Source organism: Leuresthes tenuis, unplaced genomic scaffold, assembly GCF_036924035.1.
Source record: "Leuresthes tenuis unplaced genomic scaffold, fLeuTen1.0.hap1 SCAF_27, whole genome shotgun sequence".
Taxonomy (NCBI): domain Eukaryota; kingdom Metazoa; phylum Chordata; class Actinopteri; order Atheriniformes; family Atherinopsidae; genus Leuresthes; species Leuresthes tenuis.
Window position 1 is genome coordinate 642,001 of NW_027325381.1, and position 21,694 is coordinate 663,694.

Here is a 21,694-nt window from a genome sequence, read left to right on the forward strand (position 1 = left end):
TTGAATATCTTAAAACAACGTGTCCTGTCCTGAAACTGGTGATTGAATCAGCAAAAGACGATAAGAGTTAATGTTGATAACTGCGTGAAATTATAAGAGAAAAGTGAATAGAAAAGAGGATAAAACAGACTGTCTTTGGTCGTGGCGGACCCCACCGGTTGCCTGACGAGGAACCGGAAGCCTGAGAGGCTGCTGGGTTAGAGTCCCGGGGAGGTGAAGACACCCCGATTTCTACTGGGTTTGAGTCCCTGGGGTTAGAGTCCCCTAAAGTAGTATACTCTACGGAGTTGGGTTAGAGTCCCTTGAGGTTATACTCCTCATAAATTCTTGAAGTCTGTTTGGGGCTAGAGTCCCCTATACTAGAGTACAGGAACAGGGTTCCTGAGGTATTTTTCTATAAGTGCATTTTGAAAAAGTTTGTGAAGATTTTAACGTGCTTTGTGTGTTTTGTATTTGTTTGAGAGAAATAAGGAGAAGCGGGCTGTGGGAAAAATAAAATTCTGAGGTGTCTAAAGGTGAATGGGTACATAAAACGGTGTCTTGACAAACTCGACAATCAGACAGAGGAAACCTAACGGTGATAACGTAATCTGTCTGAGCCATCGAAACCTAGCGGTGCTAACATAAGTGGCTTGGTTTGTCAAAAGGGTCAGTTGCTCGGGTGTTATGCCACACTAACTGACTGGCCGTTAATAAATCATCACCTTACAAGGCCTGTTGCTCGGACGTACGTCATACAAACCGGCTGGCCTCAGAATTTAGAAAAAGAGAAGTAAAATGGAGGGAGAGTTTGACAGGGAAATAGATGATGGGGGATGGGGCCCAGGTATGGGTGCCTGGAGGCCCCTCGAGCTGCAGTTAGAGAATACGTTAAAAGCAGCAGGGGCAGTGTTACCTAAAAAGGGTAGGGACAGGAAATTAGCCGACATGAAGGGACAAGTGGAACAATTGGTGAGATATAAGGGCAAGAAAATGTCAGACCCCGGTCCGTTAGGGGCCTGGTTGTGGGAAAAGGAGAAAGAATGTAAGGTGAGGAAAGAAGAGCTGGCAGAGCAGGGACAAAAGGCAGGTGTGCTGCAACGTTCAAAATTAAAAAAAGGAGGCGAAAGAGCAGGAGGAGCGACGACGGGGCTGGTCTGAGCTGGCGGTCTTCTGGCAAAGTGTGAGACATCTCCATGAGAACGCAGGAAAACCAGGAGGCAAACAAATGGTAACTGCACCTGACACTCCTACATGCCCACCTCCATATGCACCGCCTGCTGCACCGACACCAGGGTTATATCCCACACTATATGTGACTAGTGGTACACTTCAGGTTGGAGCCTCAGAAGAGACACTTGTAAGTGACAGTGTGACTGACGCAAGTGCAGCCACTCCTACAGCATCAACCTCTGAGACGTCCGTAAGGACAGGGACGACGTCCAAATCCTCTTATAACCCCTTCACAGGTGATAACCTTTCGGCGCCCCCAGACCCATTCTCGCAGAGACAGGCAAGAGAACAGGCTCCACAGCACACGGTAAAACGAAAAGTCACACCACAGCCACGGAGGCAGGTCATGAGGGGAAGTGAGATTTCAGATTGTGAGGAGGAAGCAGAAGCAGCAGGGACAGCTTCTTTTCAAGGAAAGGGACAGTGGGAAGGTGAAAGACAAGAAGTACCAGTAAGTTTTAGCTTGGCAGGAACATGGAGGGAGGATGATGAAGATTCAGCCGTCAGGAAAGAGAGAGAGCTAGATGAGTTATGTCGGAGAGAGATAGAAGAGCTCTGTCAAAAAAGGGACGGACTGGTGAGAAGTGTAGAGAAAGAAATGAAGGTGGCAGAGGAACTGACAGATACGATAGGCAGAAGAGTTAGCCAGCGCCGACGTGGTGGGACAATCCTTCCGGTCACAATGTACCCACTAACAGCAGTACCAGGACAAGGTGACCAGTACCGACCATTCACTATAGGGGACATACAGGCCATAGTGGAGAAATTACCACCTGTAGCCGAGGGTGGAAATTTGTGGCTCAGCAAATTGGATTCTCTGACGGCAGGACAGAAATTGGCATTGGGGGACTTTAGAGCGATTGCAGGACGATGCATGACGGGCGGGGACATGAGAGAAATTGAGACTATCGCTCATACAGACAGGGTGACAGATGACACCCCTTTCACGCATCATAGCACTGAAATAGGGAAAGCTATGAGAGAAAAATATCCACTACCTAACGCCACCGTAATGCCAAAGATGAGATGGGACCCCAAACAAAATCCCAGGGAGTATGTGGATCAGAGCAAGGATTTATGGTTGAAACACACAGGATGCCACCCAGGGAAAGCTGGAGCTCAGAGGGAGTGGTTTAGACAGGCTATACTGGAAGGAGTGCCGGAGAATGTCAAAACAGCCATGGTTAATAACCCGGACATGCTCGGTGCTGAATCACATGTCTGGGAGAAACACTTAATTCACCATCTCACCCGTGCACAAGATAATACACAGAAAGAACAGGATGACTTAAAAGAATTGCAGGTTCAGCTGTTAAAATTACAATTAACGGAAGCCAGACAGAAATGTAATAATAAAAATAAAAAACAAAAAGGGGAAGCTGCGAGGGTCATGTTGGCTGCCGAGCCACCACAGGTTCCTGATTTATTTCCGGTCCCACCATGGGTACCGCAGCCCCCATCAGGCGGGAGAAGACATGGGGGAGGACCAATGCGGGGTGGAGGCTTTGGGGGAGAGGTCGGGGACTAAGGGGCGGTACAGGAAGAGGACAGTCAGGGGAGACTCGTTGTTGTTATCTCTGTGGAGACCCTAATCATTGGATAAGAAGCTGCCCACATAATCCAAGAGCACAGAAAGGTGTGGATAGTGGTCCTCCTGGGAGAGGCAGGGGTCGCGGCTCCGGACCTCCTGTTACTGCACCTATGTATCCTCAGCAGCCTTGGGGAGCAGCTGCTGCTGGTCAGTTCCCATTGTGGGACAATGGGGAGAACCCTGACCAGTCCGGTCAGTATTGACACACCCCACAGAGACTCTCAGACAGCATCACTACGGCAGAACCGATGCTGTCAGTTCAGATTGAGAAAAAAGATCTGCCTTTCTTGGTTGACACTGGAGCCACATGTTCCACATTGAAAGTTGTACCATCTGGTTCCCTGTCATCGCATACCATCACGCTTATGGGCTTCTCTGGGGAGAAAAAGACACTGCCGTTCACTAAGCCGCTACTCACCCAGGTGGGAAAACAGACTGTGACACATCCATTTGTACATTCACCTTCTGTACCGATGAACTTGCTGGGAAGAGATCTCCTGATAAAACTGGGGGCCACGATACTCTGCAGCGCCGATGGCCTGGTTGTTGTCATGCCTGATGGATCTCATTTGCCGTGCTCTGGACCGATGGAGAACATCACTGGTCAATATCTTGTGCAGCCAGTGAATGAACAATACGCGAACATATACTGGGGTCTATTACAGCCGGAAACATCTGAGCGGCGTGGTATCCTCTCGGCTTACCTCCAGTGGAAACCCTGGATTTCCCAACTCGAACCCTATGTCTCACCTCCAGATTCCCCCCATGTTACTCTATTTTATGATGGGTTACAGACAGATTGGTATCAGGAAAATTTAGTGGTTTACCTGCATTGACTTGGCTAATGCATTCTTTTGTCTTCCCTTGGCGGAAGACTGCAGGCACATTTTCTCGTTTTCGTATCAGCACAAGCAGCTACAGTACACCAGGCTGCCACAAGGGTTCGCTTTGTCCCCAGGGATTTTTAACCAGGTTCTAAAAGATATCCTGAGTGATTGCCCACTACCAGAGCAGGTGACTCTCGTTCAGTATGTAGATGATTTGTTGTTGGCAGCGCCCACTGCGGCTCTGTGTTTGGAAGCAACTAAAAATGTCCTTTTACATCTTGCAAGAACAGGGTTCAAGGTCAGCAAAGCCAAACTTCAGGTTGCACGGCGGCAGGTAGCGTTTTTGGGCAGGCAAATTTCCCAAAAAGGAGCAGGGCTCTCCCCTCAGCACAGGTCTACTATTCTCCATCACTCTAAGCCAGTGAAGGTAAAGGACATGTTGTCTTTCTTAGGGTTGACGGGCTATAGTAGGACTTACATAGCCAATTACACCGGCTTAACTAGACCTCTGCGGGCCCTAGTGAAAGAACAAGGCATGCGCAACCTGTCAGCGACCCTGAATTGGACTCAGGAGGCGGAGGAAGCCTTTATTGCACTAAAACAGGCCCTCTCCACAGCAGCAGACCTAGCTATACCCGATTATAGCTTACCATTCTATTTGGATGTCTCTGGAACAGAACTTTGCACTAATGGCGTCCTGTTCCAGAGAAAAGGGGGTGAGAGAGTAGTACTAATGTATATCAGTGTGATGCTAGACAATATGGAAAAGCGCCATCCTATGTGTACACAACAGGCAGCAGGGATAGCAAAGCTCATTCAAAAAACTGCACACATTGTCATGGGACATCAACTGCACATTCTGACCACACATAGCGTTGTGGCCTATGTGAACTCACAGACTTTTACGCTGACTGCTCTGAGACAAAGACGACTGAGCAAAATTCTCGAGGCACCAAACCTGACTTTCACTCATGAAGGCATAAACATGGCAGATCAGCTAGGAACAGGTGAGCCACATGAGTGTACGGACAGAATGCAGAAAGAGGAGAAAGTACGACTGGACCTACAAACAGAGCCGATACCAGGGGCCAGAGAACTGTACACAGACGGCTGTTGCTTCAGGGATGAACGAGAAGGACTGAAAGCAGCATATGCAGTTGTAGAGGACGTCCAAGGGGAACTGATCACACGACAAGCAGAGAGACTGGAAGGACAGCAGTCAGCACAAAGAGCAGAAGTACTGGCAGTAATAGCAGCACTGAGGCTAGGGGAAGGGCAGGAAGTAAACATTTACACAGATTCAGCCTATGCAGCAGGAGCAGTACATGTGGAACTGAAACAGTGGTTGAGGGCTGGATTTCTAACCGCAACAAATAAACCCATCAGACATGAGGCAGAAATGAAAGAGCTAGCGGAGGCCCTACTACTCCCGAGCAAAGTAGCTGTTATCAAATGTAAGGGCCATGAGAAAAATGACTCACCTACAAAAAAGGGAAACGACGCAGCAGATATGGCAGCTAAAACCGCGGCAGGATATGTGGTGAAGGCGATCCTCATGTGCGCTGAGACAGAGAAAGACACAGACATGACCGCACTGATAGCTGAGCAAGCTGCGGCCTCTCCACAAGAAAAGACATTATGGAAAGCGAGAGGGGCGACAGAAGTACACGGCCTCTGGAGGGGCCCAGATGGACGACCTATACTACCTCCAGGGATCAGACAGACAGCGTTGGCAGAGGCACATGGAGTGGGACATGTGGGGGTAGCTCAAATGATGAGAAATCTAGAGCACTGGTGGCATCCATACCTAAAGGACATGGCCAAACATTTTGTGGGGTCATGCGAGGAGTGTCTAAAGTACAATGTCAGACCAACAGTGAAACCACACCCTGGACGTTATCCATTGGAGGTAAAGCCAGGGAAAGAAATCATCATTGATTACACAGACATGATCACACCGGTGAAAGGGTATAGGTATATTCTGATGTGTGTGGATGCATATTCAGGATGGCCTGAAGCACGGCCTACCAAGAAAGAGGATGGTAAGTCGGTAATAAAATTTCTGATCAACCATTATATCCCCAGGCATGGATTTCCAGAAAGGATCAGGTCAGACAACGGCACTCACTTCAAAAACCAAGAGTTGCAACAGGTTGAGGCCATGCTAGGGCTAAAACACAAGTTTGGTACTGTCTACCATCCACAATCACAGGGTAAGGTTGAGAGAATGAATCAGACAGTGAAGAGCAAATTGGCTAAAATCTGTGCACAGACCAAAATGAATTGGCTAGATGCGTTGCCCTTAGCCTTAATGTCCATCAGGAGCTCTGTTAATCAGTCCACAAGGTTTACACCACATGGGCTCCAGACAGGGAGAGCTTTTCCTGGACCTCAATCTAAGTTGCCAGGAACAGGACATATTGAACAACACCTAACCCACAAAATGTATTTCCATGAACTCCAAAGTCTCGTTGCAGAATTTTCAAAGCAGGTGGCGAGTAGCCGAGGAGAGGGCCAAACAGCGCCGGCTCCAGAGGCTGAGTGGGTATTGCTGAGGGTCATCAAACGAAAGTGGTCGGAGCCAAGGTGGACAGGGCCCTATCAGGTGACCGAAAGGACCTCCCACGCAGTCCGAGTCAAAGGGAAAGGTGATACGTGGTTCCATTGGAGCCAGTGCGCTGCAGCCGAGGAACCTCAGCGCTCCCTAGCAGCCACTCACCAGGCGCTGACAGATTTGTACACTGTACCAGCTGGTACAGAGGAAAAGACCACCAACCAACAAGGGGCAGAATAATCCCCTGGTGGCATTTTGCAGGCAGAAGTAGTACACTTCTGCCTCCTTGCAACGACATCATTGACGAGCAGGACGGGTGTTAGACCCGGGCTCCAACTCAACCCTCATCTGGAAACGTCAGCCCTCACCCTCTTCATATTACCAGCGACTGACTTTCCTTAAAGAGCACCCGGAGTTGTGCTTCTCAGAAGAACGGGACCAGATGACGTCATCGCAGTTGAATTCTTTTATTTTTGGATTTGTTATACTCATAATCGTGTTTGCTGGGGCTTTGCTTAAACTTGCTCTTACAGGTCATACCAAATTATAATCATGATAATGTTTGCTATTTGCTAAGGAGTTGGGTAATGTTGACAAACTATAAGGTTTTAAGCTCCTCTAGGGGTAACCCCGCCTAGAGCACCCTGACGGATAAGGTCTGAATTACCAAGAAAGTTTTGCTTGCTATTTTTATCATACTTGAGACACAGTGAAACATATTAGAATGTTATTGTTTGGGAGTTGGAAAATTCTCACATGTTGTGCAGCCATCACGTGCGTGATTGTCCCCCTGATCTTCTGGTTATGTGAACCCAGTCCTGCACACAAACGACCCAAACGACAAACTCAAAAACAAGATTTTTGTTTGAACCAATATGGCGGCTTGGAGTTGAATTACACAGTAGGCTCCACCACAGCGTTTCAATTCGATTTGTGCGACGTTATTAAATGCGGAGGCAATGCAGCGGGCTGGAGAGGATATGATGTTTATCTCTGTGCTGACTCCTTTGTAAGTGAAGATTGCGCAAGGCGCCGAACGCCAGGTGGCTCCACGTGGTGGAAGCGTCTGTGCCACTCGTGGGGTCAGGCGGTGGGTTATACAGGGCCATGGACGCCCACTTATACGTATGGGAATGCAACCAAAGCTGCGAAAGTCGCCTTAGCCAGAGAAGGATGGGTTAATGATAAGCAAGGTCTGAACCCTCCCGATCCTGATACAGATGAAGACGATATCATCAGAATGTCAGGGATTGTGTGATCACCTTGTAGTGATCAAAAGGGGGCGTGAGGTTTTTCAATTTCTTTTTAGTCATGTATTGTTACTCAACTATTTGTGTGATCTCTTAATAGAGATCAAAAGGGGGTATTGTGAGTGGGGATAGCCTTATAAGGAAATATCATGTATAACCGGCTTGCTCATTTCTGTGCTTGCACAGCAGCTTTATAAGGAGATAGCTCTGAGAAAGACATGTTGTGAAACTAGGACCGCACTCACAACGGTCTTCTGAAAGTAACGCCTTATACAGGCACACACACGCACACACATAGAGGAAGAGACAAGATATTGACGCACACACATCTCATAAGGTGGAGACTGAACTCAAGTCTATATAACATCACACCCCTAGACAAAGACAGAGCTTTTCCGTACTTTGTGCTGTTCGCATGTGGTGTACTGAACTGCTCTCCGCACTTTGCAAACTGCGCAAATAAAACTGTGTTGATTCTTATATCGTCTCCTCTGTCTTCCTCCTTCACTGCATCAACGGACTCGGAAAGAGGTACAGGTTGACCTCAACAGTTACAATATATATCAAAATCGTTTAAACCTTGTTGTTGTCACAGTTCCCAGAGACGTTGTAATTGTTGAGGATTCTATATTCACCCCCTCATTAGAGGCACGTGTTGCAGATTGATGACACTGAATCTTCTTCTCTGTTCATTGCTGGCATCATTCCCAGCATCGTACGTGTTCGTGGCATTGTTAGCCTCTTCTTCTGGATCTTGATATCGAGCATCCTTTTGTATTTCTGGTTTGTCAGTCCTCTCTCTTCGTTCACCGGAGTCTTCGTCTCTTTGTCCTTGAGTTTGGTGATTTTTTCTTCTTTTGATGCCTTGAGACAGTGTGACAGGTGATACCACGTGGGAGATCCTTTAACTTGGACTGCTGTCCCTGTGCTGCGAAATGGCTGTGCTGCTCAAATGGTCTCTCCTTCATCATATACACAGTTATTTATACATCACCTTCCACCATGAAGCGTTGTCCCTTTTTGTTTCTCTCTTTGTTCTTAAAATGCTGTTATGCATGTCTACACCAATCCATTAAATTAGATCATTTTGGCAGTAAAGCGATCTACAATGTGCTTGGTTGCAAAGCTGCTCATCTGTGGTAAACAGCTCTTCAGAAAGGCATTCTTCAATTGATTTCACTAATTTTATGTAATAATTTTGTGATTTCCTACAAAACTACACTTCTTCTCCCATCTGTCTGAGTATTTAATATTGTCTGGGGCCGTTAAAACATGTATTTTTCCCATCTAATTCCTTGTTTGCTTTAAAACAAGTATTCCCCATTTTCTATCCCTTCAGTAGCCAACCAGTTTGTATGGAGTACACTGGAAAACTTGACTGATCAGTAAAACACTGCTTTTGTTGTCACCACAAGGCTTCCCCCGTCGGTTGTTTCACTGAGACACCACTGAGTAACTATAACCCAACACAGTTTATACACATAACATTCATATACATACTAACAAACAAACAATTATTTATCGCAATTTTTTCATCTCTGTTTGAACGTACACCCAGGTAAATATTCCTGTAGTCTTCTCATACCGACTATGGACCCATTCATTGTTTAACTTCACTGTTTTGCAAATCCTAATTGAATATTACACATTGACATTGAACTTTACTGGATAAGCAGGTCTTCATTGCATTCAGCAGCCTATATGTGAGCATCTATGTGTAAGCTGTTCTTCTTTGCATTTATCAGCAACAAGCAATTCTTCATTGCACATGCATATGAAAACAGTAAAACAATTCCAATGCGTTAGCGAAACCTTCTATATCAGGAGTGTCCATCATGATGCTGGGAATAGAACCTCTTTCCCAGAATAGTTCAACCTTCATTACTCAACTGAGCATAACTCCGCAATGAGCACATTTCAAAGTATCATTCCTCTACATGTATTCAAAAATCCATGTGTAAATGTTTAATATTTCTTATATTTGTTGAGGTCATTCTGTGTGCATGTGGCCTAAACCCAATCTCTGTGTGGCAATTTTAATTTAAACAAGTTGAACTCTGCCTCTGATCATTTAAAAAAGGTGTGTACCAATATCAACCTTTCTCAGGTAATTACTGATCCTACTAAACCAAACTTAAGAGATCCTTCAAGGTTGTCCCTGATTGGCTCAATCTTAACAAATCAAAGGTAGAAAATCCGCAGTATCTGAACTTGGTGTTAGTTATCACTGCTCAATAGCTTGTATCAGAATTGCAAAAATGAAAACATTAGGTCCACGGTTGGTATCCAGATCCTGAAACATCTCCATGAGCAGGCTTTTTTTTAACTGATCTGTTGAATAGTTCATGACACTGTTAAAATCCCAGATGAAGATCTAGCACTTGACCATTTTTGTAAATCTTCTAATTCTATAGTTGATAAACACGCCCCTTTTAAAAAGTATAGAACTTAGAACAGGTCTAGTCCCTGGCTTTCGGCAGAACTGTCTTCTTTACTTTTTTTTTTTTTCCCCTTGTCCTGTTCAGCATTATGGCAGCAGAATTGTAGTCTGAATACCTTTGATGCCAAACAGATTTGCTTTGCCAAGGGAAGTTTTATAAATGTAAAGCTCCCCTTGATGCCCATTTATTTATTTCTGTTTACAATATATGACATGTAATAGAACTGAACCGGACCGGGGGACAAGGAAAGAAGAAGAGGAAAGAAGAGTAAAGAGACCAAAAATAGAAACAAAAACCAGACAACCAGCTGCTACACCTGTAAAAAACAAAACAGACAACAATCCATGGCCTCTGAGGGGATTCCAGCCTTAGCGCCACCAGGAGCACCTGAAAGCAGACAAGCAGAGAAAAAACAAACACACAAACAAACAAAAACAAGCACAAGAAGCGGCAATCGCATACAACACAGCTGTGGATATAGATGACCTGAGACGACATGATAATACATCAACTGCTTAGCGACCATGCTACTGGACTAATGAATGTGTGTGTGTGTGTGCGAGAACATGCAACACCCATGGCACAGGACCTACATGATAACCGTGCTTAGTTATGAGTGTATAAGCGTACAGGGCCACAATCCACTGACCCCCCAAGCAATCAGAAGCAGGCAGAGAGGGCCACAAGACCCAGGCCACCAGCAGCCCCCACAGAGCACAGAACCCAGGAAGCCCACCGCAGGGGCAACCATGCATTCACCCAGAAGACTGCAGAGGAATCCCCCGGAAAGAGCCCCCATAAGCATAGGGCAGAGGCCCTCCGGGAGCCTTTTCCTTCAGAACTCACAGACGTCTCTCACTCACACGATCACACTCATAAATAAATTCTCAGCACTTTCTGACTACTCTATCAACTGGTCTAAGACCAAAGTTCTGCCCATTAACTGCAGGGTCCAGAATATACCTGTGATCACTTTACAGTCAGGAAATATTCGATATTTAGGCATAAAAATTTCCTCCAGGCTCTCAGAGCTAACAAAGCTAAATTATGTGCAATTATTAAAGAGAGTAGAGGACGATCTCTCTCGTTGGAAGTCCTCACCTATATCACTTATGGGGAGAGTTACAACCATTAAAATGATGATACTACCAAAAGTTAACTATTTGTTCTCAATGATCCCCATAAAACCATCTGCTACTTGGTTTAAGTCACTAGATTCATGCATCTCCAAATTTCTGTGGAAAAACAAACCACCACGTATTAGTTTAAAAACCCTATAGAAGACCAAGGACAGTGGTGGATTAGATTTACCTCATTTTCAGCACTATTCCTTAGCCAATAGGTTACAATATATATCAAAATGGTTTAAACCTTGTTGTTGTCACAGTTCCCAGAGACGTTGTAATTGTTGAGGATTCTATATTCACCCCCTCATTAGAGGCACGTGTTGCAGATTGATGACACTGAATCTTCTTCTCTGTTCATTGCTGGCATCATTCCCAGCATCGTAAGTGTTCGTGGCATTGTTAGCCTCTTCTTCTGGATCTTGATATCGAGCATCCTTTTGTATTTCTGGTTTGTCAGTCCTCTCTCTTCGTTCACCGGAGTCTTCGTCTCTTTGTCCTTGAGTTTGGTGATTTTTTCTTCTTTTGATGCCTTGAGACAGTGTGACAGGTGATACCACGTGGGAGATCCTTTAACTTGGACTGCTGTCCCTGTGCTGCGAAATGGCTGTGCTGCTCAAATGGTCTCTCCTTCATCATATACACAGTTATTTATACATCACCTTCCACCATGAAGCGTTGTCCCTTTTTGTTTCTCTCTTTGTTCTTAAAATGCTGTTATGCATGTCTAAACCAATCCATTAAATTAGATCATTTTGGCAGTAAAGCGATCTACAATGTGCTTGGTCGCAAAGCTGCTCATCTGTGGTAAACAGCTCTTCAGAAAGGCATTCTTCAATTGATTTCACTAATTTTATGTAATAATTTTGTGATTTCCTACAAAACTACACTTCTTCTCCCATCTGTCTGAGTATTTAATATTGTCTGGGTCCCGTTAAAACATGTATTTTTCCCATCTAATTCCTTGTTTGCTTTAAAACAAGTATTCCCCATTTTCTATCCCTTCAGTAGCCAACCAGTTTGTATGGAGTACACTGGAAAACTTGACTGATCAGTAAAACACTGCTTTTGTTGTCACCGCAAGGCTTCCCCCGTCGGTTGTTTCACTGAGACACCACTGAGTAACTATAACCCAACACAGTTTATACACATAACATTCATATACATACTAACAAACAAACAATTATTTATCGCAATTTTTTCATCTCTGTTTGAACGTACACCCAGGTAAATATTCCTGTAGTCTTCTCATACCGACTATGGACCCATTCATTGTTTAACTTCACTGTTTTGCAAATCCTAATTGAATATTACACATTGACATTGAACTTTACTGGATAAGCAGGTCTTCATTGCATTCAGCAGCCTATGTGAGCATCTATGTGTAAGCTGTTCTTCTTTGCATTTATCAGCAACAAGCAATTCTTCATTGCACATGCATATGAAAACAGTAAAACAATTCCAATGCGTTAGCGAAACCTTCTATATCAGGAGTGTCCATCATGATGCTGGGAATAGAACCTCTTTCCCAGAATAGTTCAACCTTCATTACTCAACTGAGCATAACTCCGCAATGAGCACATTTCAAAGTATCATTCCTCTACATGTATTCAAAAATCCATGTGTAAATGTTTAATATTTCTTATATTTGTTGAGGTCATTCTGTGTGCATGTGGCCTAAACCCAATCTCTGTGTGGCAATTTTAATTTAAACAAGTTGAACTCTGCCTCTGATCATTTAAAAAAGGTGTGTACCAATATCAACCTTTCTCAGGTAATTACTGATCCTACTAAACCAAACTTAAGAGATCCTTCAAGGTTGTCCCTGATTGGCTCAATCTTAACAAATCAAAGGTAGAAAATCCGCAGTATCTGAACTTGGTGTTAGTTATCACTGCTCAATAGCTTGTATCAGAATTGCAAAAATGAAAACATTAGGTCCACGCTTGGTATCCAGATCCTGAAACATCTCCATGAGCAGGCTTTTTTTTAACTGATCTGTTGAATAGTTCATGACACTGTTAAAATCCCAGATGAAGATCTAGCACTTGACCATTTTTGTAAATCTTCTAATTCTATAGTTGATAAACACGCCCCTTTTAAAAAGTATAGAACTTAGAACAGGTCTAGTCCCTGGCTTTCGGCAGAACTGTCTTCTTTACTTTTTTTTTTTTTCCCCTTGTCCTGTTCAGCATTATGGCAGCAGAATTGTAGTCTGAATACCTTTGATGCCAAACAGATTTGTTTTGCCAAGGGAAGTTTTATAAATGTAAAGCTCCCCTTGATGCCCATGTATTTATTTCTGTTTACAATATATGACATGTAATAGAACTGAACCGGACCGGGGGACAAGGAAAGAAGAAGAGGAAAGAAGAGTAAAGAGACCAAAAATAGAAACAAAAACCAGACAACCAGCTGCTACACCTGTAAAAAACAAAACAGACAACAATCCATGGCCTCTGAGGGGATTCCAGCCTTAGCGCCACCAGGAGCACCTGAAAGCAGACAAGCAGAGAAAAAACAAACACACAAACAAACAAAAACAAGCACAAGAAGCGGCAATCGCATACAACACAGCTGTGGATATAGATGACCTGAGACGACATGATAATACATCAACTGCTTAGCGACCATGCTACTGGACTAATGAATGTGTGTGTGTGTGTGCGAGAACATGCAACACCCATGGCACAGGACCTACATGATAACCGTGCTTAGTTATGAGTGTATAAGCGTACAGGGCCACAATCCACTGCCCCCCCAAGCAATCAGAAGCAGGCAGAGAGGGCCACAAGACCCAGGCCACCAGCAGCCCCCACAGAGCACAGAACCCAGGAAGCCCACCGCAGGGGCAACCATGCATTCACCCAGAAGACTGCAGAGGAATCCCCCGGAAAGAGCCCCCATAAGCATAGGGCAGAGGCCCTCCGGGAGCCTTTTCCTTCAGAACTCACAGACGTCTCTCACTCACACGATCACACTCATAAATAAATTCTCAGCACTTTCTGACTACTCTATCAACTGGTCTAAGACCAAAGTTCTGCCCATTAACTGCAGGGTCCAGAATATACCTGTGATCACTTTACAGTCAGGAAATATTCGATATTTAGGCATAAAAATTTCCTCCAGGCTCTCAGAGCTAACAAAGCTAAATTATGTGCAATTATTAAAGAGAGTAGAGGACGATCTCTCTTGTTGGAAGTCCTCACCTATATCACTTATGGGGAGAGTTACAACCATTAAAATGATGATACTACCAAAAGTTAACTATTTGTTCTCAATGATCCCCATAAAACCATCTGCTACTTGGTTTAAGTCACTAGATTCATGCATCTCCAAATTTCTGTGGAAAAACAAACCACCACGTATTAGTTTAAAAACCCTATAGAAGACCAAGGACAGTGGTGGATTAGATTTACCTCATTTTCAGCACTATTCCTTAGCCAATAGGTTACAATATATATCAAAATGGTTTAAACCTTGTTGTTGTCACAGTTCCCAGAGACATTGTAATTGTTGAGGATTCTATATTCACCCCCTCATTAGAGGCACGTGTTGCAGATTGATGACACTGAATCTTCTTCTCTGTTCATTGCTGGCATCATTCCCAGCATCGTAAGTGTTCGTGGCATTGTTAGCCTCTTCTTCTGGATCTTGATATCGAGCATCCTTTTGTATTTCTGGTTTGTCAGTCCTCTCTCTTCGTTCACCGGAGTCTTCGTCTCTTTGTCCTTGAGTTTGGTGATTTTTTCTTCTTTTGATGCCTTGAGACAGTGTGACAGGTGATACCACGTGGGAGATCCTTTAACTTGGACTGCTGTCCCTGTGCTGCGAAATGGCTGTGCTGCTCAAATGGTCTCTCCTTCATCATATACACAGTTATTTATACATCACCTTCCACCATGAAGCGTTGTCCCTTTTTGTTTCTCTCTTTGTTCTTAAAATGCTGTTATGCATGTCTAAACCAATCCATTAAATTAGATCATTTTGGCAGTAAAGCGATCTACAATGTGCTTGGTCGCAAAGCTGCTCATCTGTGGTAAACAGCTCTTCAGAAAGGCATTCTTCAATTGATTTCACTAATTTTATGTAATAATTTTGTGATTTCCTACAAAACTACACTTCTTCTCCCATCTGTCTGAGTATTTAATATTGTCTGGGTCCCGTTAAAACATGTATTTTTCCCATCTAATTCCTTGTTTGCTTTAAAACAAGTATTCCCCATTTTCTATCCCTTCAGTAGCCAACCAGTTTGTATGGAGTACACTGGAAAACTTGACTGATCAGTAAAACACTGCTTTTGTTGTCACCGCAAGGCTTCCCCCGTCGGTTGTTTCACTGAGACACCACTGAGTAACTATAACCCAACACAGTTTATACACATAACATTCATATACATACTAACAAACAAACAATTATTTATCGCAATTTTTTCATCTCTGTTTGAACGTACACCCAGGTAAATATTCCTGTAGTCTTCTCATACCGACTATGGACCCATTCATTGTTTAACTTCACTGTTTTGCAAATCCTAATTGAATATTACACATTGACATTGAACTTTACTGGATAAGCAGGTCTTCATTGCATTCAGCAGCCTATATGTGAGCATCTATGTGTAAGCTGTTCTTCTTTGCATTTATCAGCAACAAGCAATTCTTCATTGCACATGCATATGAAAACAGTAAAACAATTCCAATGCGTTAGCGAAACCTTCTATATCAGGAGTGTCCATCATGATGCTGGGAATAGAACCTCTTTCCCAGAATAGTTCAACCTTCATTACTCAACTGAGCATAACTCCGCAATGAGCACATTTCAAAGTATCATTCCTCTACATGTATTCAAAAATCCATGTGTAAATGTTTAATATTTCTTATATTTGTTGAGGTCATTCTGTGTGCATGTGGCCTAAACCCAATCTCTGTGTGGCAATTTTAATTTAAACAAGTTGAACTCTGCCTCTGATCATTTAAAAAAGGTGTGTACCAATATCAACCTTTCTCAGGTAATTACTGATCCTACTAAACCAAACTTAAGAGATCCTTCAAGGTTGTCCCTGATTGGCTCAATCTTAACAAATCAAAGGTAGAAAATCCGCAGTATCTGAACTTGGTGTTAGTTATCACTGCTCAATAGCTTGTATCAGAATTGCAAAAATGAAAACATTAGGTCCACGGTTGGTATCCAGATCCTGAAACATCTCCATGAGCAGGCTTTTTTTTAACTGATCTGTTGAATAGTTCATGACACTGTTAAAATCCCAGATGAAGATCTAGCACTTGACCATTTTTGTAAATCTTCTAATTCTATAGTTGATAAACACGCCCCTTTTAAAAAGTATAGAACTTAGAACAGGTCTAGTCCCTGGCTTTCGGCAGAACTGTCTTCTTTACTTTTTTTTTTTTTCCCCTTGTCCTGTTCAGCATTATGGCAGCAGAATTGTAGTCTGAATACCTTTGATGCCAAACAGATTTGCTTTGCCAAGGGAAGTTTTATAAATGTAAAGCTCCCCTTGATGCCCATTTATTTATTTCTGTTTACAATATATGACATGTAATAGAACTGAACCGGACCGGGGGACAAGGAAAGAAGAAGAGGAAAGAAGAGGAAAGAGAACAAAAATAGAAACAAAAACCAGACAACCAGCTGCTACACCTGTAAAAAACAAAACAGACAACAATCCATGGCCTCTGAGGGGATTCCAGCCTTAGCGCCACCAGGAGCACCTGAAAGCAGACAAGCAGAGAAAAAACAAACACACAAACAAACAAAAACAAGCACAAGAAGCGGCAATCGCATACAACACAGCTGTGGATATAGATGACCTGAGACGACATGATAATACATCAACTGCTTAGCGACCATGCTACTGGACTAATGAATGTGTGTGTGTGTGTGCGAGAACATGCAACACCCATGGCACAGGACCTACATGATAACCATGCTTAGTTATGAGTGTATAAGCGTACAGGGCCACAATCCACTGCCCCCCCAAGCAATCAGAAGCAGGCAGAGAGGGCCACAAGACCCAGGCCACCAGCAGCCCCCACAGAGCACAGAACCCAGGAAGCCCACCGCAGGGGCAACCATGCATTCACCCAGAAGACTGCAGAGGAATCCCCCGGAAAGAGCCCCCATAAGCATAGGGCAGAGGCCCTCCGGGAGCCTTTTCCTTCAGAACTCACAGACGTCTCTCACTCACACGATCACACTCATAAATAAATTCTCAGCACTTTCTGACTACTCTATCAACTGGTCTAAGACCAAAGTTCTGCCCATTAACTGCAGGGTCCAGAATAAACCTGTGATCACTTTACAGTCAGGAAATATTCGATATTTAGGCATAAAAATTTCCTCCAGGCTCTCAGAGCTAACAAAGCTAAATTATGTGCAATTATTAAAGAGAGTAGAGGACGATCTCTCTCGTTGGAAGTCCTCACCTATATCACTTATGGGGAGAGTTACAACAATTAAAATGATGATACTACCAAAAGTTAACTATTTGTTCTCAATAATCCCCATAAAACCATCTGCTACTTTCTTTAAGTCACTAGATTCATGCATCTCCAAATTTCTGTGGAAAAACAAACCACCACGTATTAGTTTAAAAACCCTATAGAAGACCAAGGACAGTGGTGGATTAGATTTACCTCATTTTCAGCACTATTCCTTAGCCAATAGGTTACAATATATATCAAAATGGTTTAAACCTTGTTGTTGTCACAGTTCCCAGAGACGTTGTAATTGTTGAGGATTCTATATTCACCCCCTCATTAGAGGCACGTGTTGCAGATTGATGACACTGAATCTTCTTCTCTGTTCATTGCTGGCATCATTCCCAGCATCGTAAGTGTTCGTGGCATTGTTAGCCTCTTCTTCTGGATCTTGATATCGAGCATCCTTTTGTATTTCTGGTTTGTCAGTCCTCTCTCTTCGTTCACCGGAGTCTTCGTCTCTTTGTCCTTGAGTTTGGTGATTTTTTCTTCTTTTGATGCCTTGAGACAGTGTGACAGGTGATACCACGTGGGAGATCCTTTAACTTGGACTGCTGTCCCTGTGCTGCGAAATGGCTGTGCTGCTCAAATGGTCTCTCCTTCATCATATACACAGTTATTTATACATCACCTTCCACCATGAAGCGTTGTCCCTTTTTGTTTCTCTCTTTGTTCTTAAAATGCTGTTATGCATGTCTAAACCAATCCATTAAATTAGATCATTTTGGCAGTAAAGCGATCTACAATGTGCTTGGTCGCAAAGCTGCTCATCTGTGGTAAACAGCTCTTCAGAAAGGCATTCTTCAATTGATTTCACTAATTTTATGTAATAATTTTGTGATTTCCTACAAAACTACACTTCTTCTCCCATCTGTCTGAGTATTTAATATTGTCTGGGTCCCGTTAAAACATGTATTTTTCCCATCTAATTCCTTGTTTGCTTTAAAACAAGTATTCCCCATTTTCTATCCCTTCAGTAGCCAACCAGTTTGTATGGAGTACACTGGAAAACTTGACTGATCAGTAAAACACTGCTTTTGTTGTCACCGCAAGGCTTCCCCCGTCGGTTGTTTCACTGAGACACCACTGAGTAACTATAACCCAACACAGTTTATACACATAACATTCATATACATACTAACAAACAAACAATTATTTATCGCAATTTTTTCATCTCTGTTTGAACGTACACCCAGGTAAATATTCCTGTAGTCTTCTCATACCGACTATGGACCCATTCATTGTTTAACTTCACTGTTTTGCAAATCCTAATTGAATATTACACATTGACATTGAACTTTACTGGATAAGCAGGTCTTCATTGCATTCAGCAGCCTATATGTGAGCATCTATGTGTAAGCTGTTCTTCTTTGCATTTATCAGCAACAAGCAATTCTTCATTGCACATGCATATGAAAACAGTAAAACAATTCCAATGCGTTAGCGAAACCTTCTATATCAGGAGTGTCCATCATGATGCTGGGAATAGAACCTCTTTCCCAGAATAGTTCAACCTTCATTACTCAACTGAGCATAACTCCGCAATGAGCACATTTCAAAGTATCATTCCTCTACATGTATTCAAAAATCCATGTGTAAATGTTTAATATTTCTTATATTTGTTGAGGTCATTCTGTGTGCATGTGGCCTAAACCCAATCTCTGTGTGGCAATTTTAATTTAAACAAGTTGAACTCTGCCTCTGATCATTTAAAAAAGGTGTGTACCAATATCAACCTTTCTCAGGTAATTACTGATCCTACTAAACCAAACTTAAGAGATCCTTCAAGGTTGTCCCTGATTGGCTCAATCTTAACACATCAAAGGTAGAAAATCCGCAGTATCTGAACTTGGTGTTAGTTATCACTGCTCAATAGCTTGTATCAGAATTGCAAAAATGAAAACATTAGGTCCACGGTTGGTATCCAGATCCTGAAACATCTCCATGAGCAGGCTTTTTTTTAACTGATCTGTTGAATAGTTCATGACACTGTTAAAATCCCAGATGAAGATCTAGCACTTGACCATTTTTGTAAATCTTCTAATTCTATAGTTGATAAACACGCCCCTTTTAAAAAGTATAGAACTTAGAACAGGTCTAGTCCCTGGCTTTCGGCAGAACTGTCTTCTTTACTTTTTTTTTTTTCCCCTTGTCCTGTTCAGCATTATGGCAGCAGAATTGTAGTCTGAATACCTTTGATGCCAAACAGATTTGCTTTGCCAAGGGAAGTTTTATAAATGTAAAGCTCCCCTTGATGCCCATTTATTTATTTCTGTTTGCAATATATGACATGTAATAGAACTGAACCGGACCGGGGGACAAGGAAAGAAGAAGAGGAAAGAAGAGGAAAGAGAACAAAAATAGAAACAAAAACCAGACAACCAGCTGCTACACCTGTAAAAAACAAAACAGACAACAATCCATGGCCTCTGAGGGGATTCCAGCCTTAGCGCCACCAGGAGCACCTGAAAGCAGACAAGCAGAGAAAAAACAAACACACAAAGAAACAAAAACAAGCACAAGAAGCGGCAATCGCATACAACACAGCTGTGGATATAGATGACCTGAGACGACATGATAATACATCAACTGCTTAGCGACCATGCTACTGGACTAATGAATGTGTGTGTGTGTGTGCGAGAACATGCAACACCCATGGCACAGGACCTACATGATAACCGTGCTTAGTTATGAGTGTATAAGCGTACAGGGCCACAATCCACTGCCCCCCCAAGCAATCAGAAGCAGGCAGAGAGGGCCACAAGACCCAGGCCACCAGCAGCCCCCACAGAGCACAGAACCCAGGAAGCCCACCGCAGGGGCAACCATGCATTCACCCAGAAGACTGCAGAGGAATCCCCCGGAAAGAGCCCCCATAAGCATAGGGCAGAGGCCCTCCGGGAGCCTTTTCCTTCAGAACTCACAGACGTCTCTCACTCACACGATCACACTCATAAATAAATTCTCAGCACTTTCTGACTACTCTATCAACTGGTCTAAGACCAAAGTTCTGCCCATTAACTGCAGGGTCCAGAATATACCTGTGATCACTTTACAGTCAGGAAATATTAGATATTTAGGCATAAACATTTCCTCCAGGCTCTCAGAGCTAACAAAGCTAAATTATGTGCAATTATTAAAGAGAGTAGAGGACGATCTCTCTCGTTGGAAGTCCTCACCTATATCACTTATGGGGAGAGTTACAACCATTAAAATGATGATACTACCAAAAGTTAACTATTTGTTCTCAATGATCCCCATAAAACCATCTGCTACTTGGTTTAAGTCACTAGATTCATGCATCTCCAAATTTCTGTGGAAAAACAAACCACCACGTATTAGTTTAAAAACCCTATAGAAGACCAAGGACAGTGGTGGATTAGATTTACCTCATTTTCAGCACTATTCCTTAGCCAATAGGTTACAATATATATCAAAATGGTTTAAACCTTGTTGTTGTCACAGTTCCCAGAGACGTTGTAATTGTTGAGGATTCTATATTCACCCCCTCATTAGAGGCACGTGTTGCAGATTGATGACACTGAATCTTCTTCTCTGTTCATTGCTGGCATCATTCCCAGCATCGTAAGTGTTCGTGGCATTGTTAGCCTCTTCTTCTGGATCTTGATATCGAGCATCCTTTTGTATTTCTGGTTTGTCAGTCCTCTCTCTTCGTTCACCGGAGTCTTCGTCTCTTTGTCCTTGAGTTTGGTGATTTTTTCTTCTTTTGATGCCTTGAGACAGTGTGACAGGTGATACCACGTGGGAGATCCTTTAACTTGGACTGCTGTCCCTGTGCTGCGAAATGGCTGTGCTGCTCAAATGGTCTCTCCTTCATCATATACACAGTTATTTATACATCACCTTCCACCATGAAGCGTTGTCCCTTTTTGTTTCTCTCTTTGTTCTTAAAATGCTGTTATGCATGTCTAAACCAATCCATTAAATTAGATCATTTTGGCAGTAAAGCGATCTACAATGTGCTTGGTCGCAAAGCTGCTCATCTGTGGTAAACAGCTCTTCAGAAAGGCATTCTTCAATTGATTTCACTAATTTTATGTAATAATTTTGTGATTTCCTACAAAACTACACTTCTTCTCCCATCTGTCTGAGTATTTAATATTGTCTGGGTCCCGTTAAAACATGTATTTTTCCCATCTAATTCCTTGTTTGCTTTAAAACAAGTATTCCCCATTTT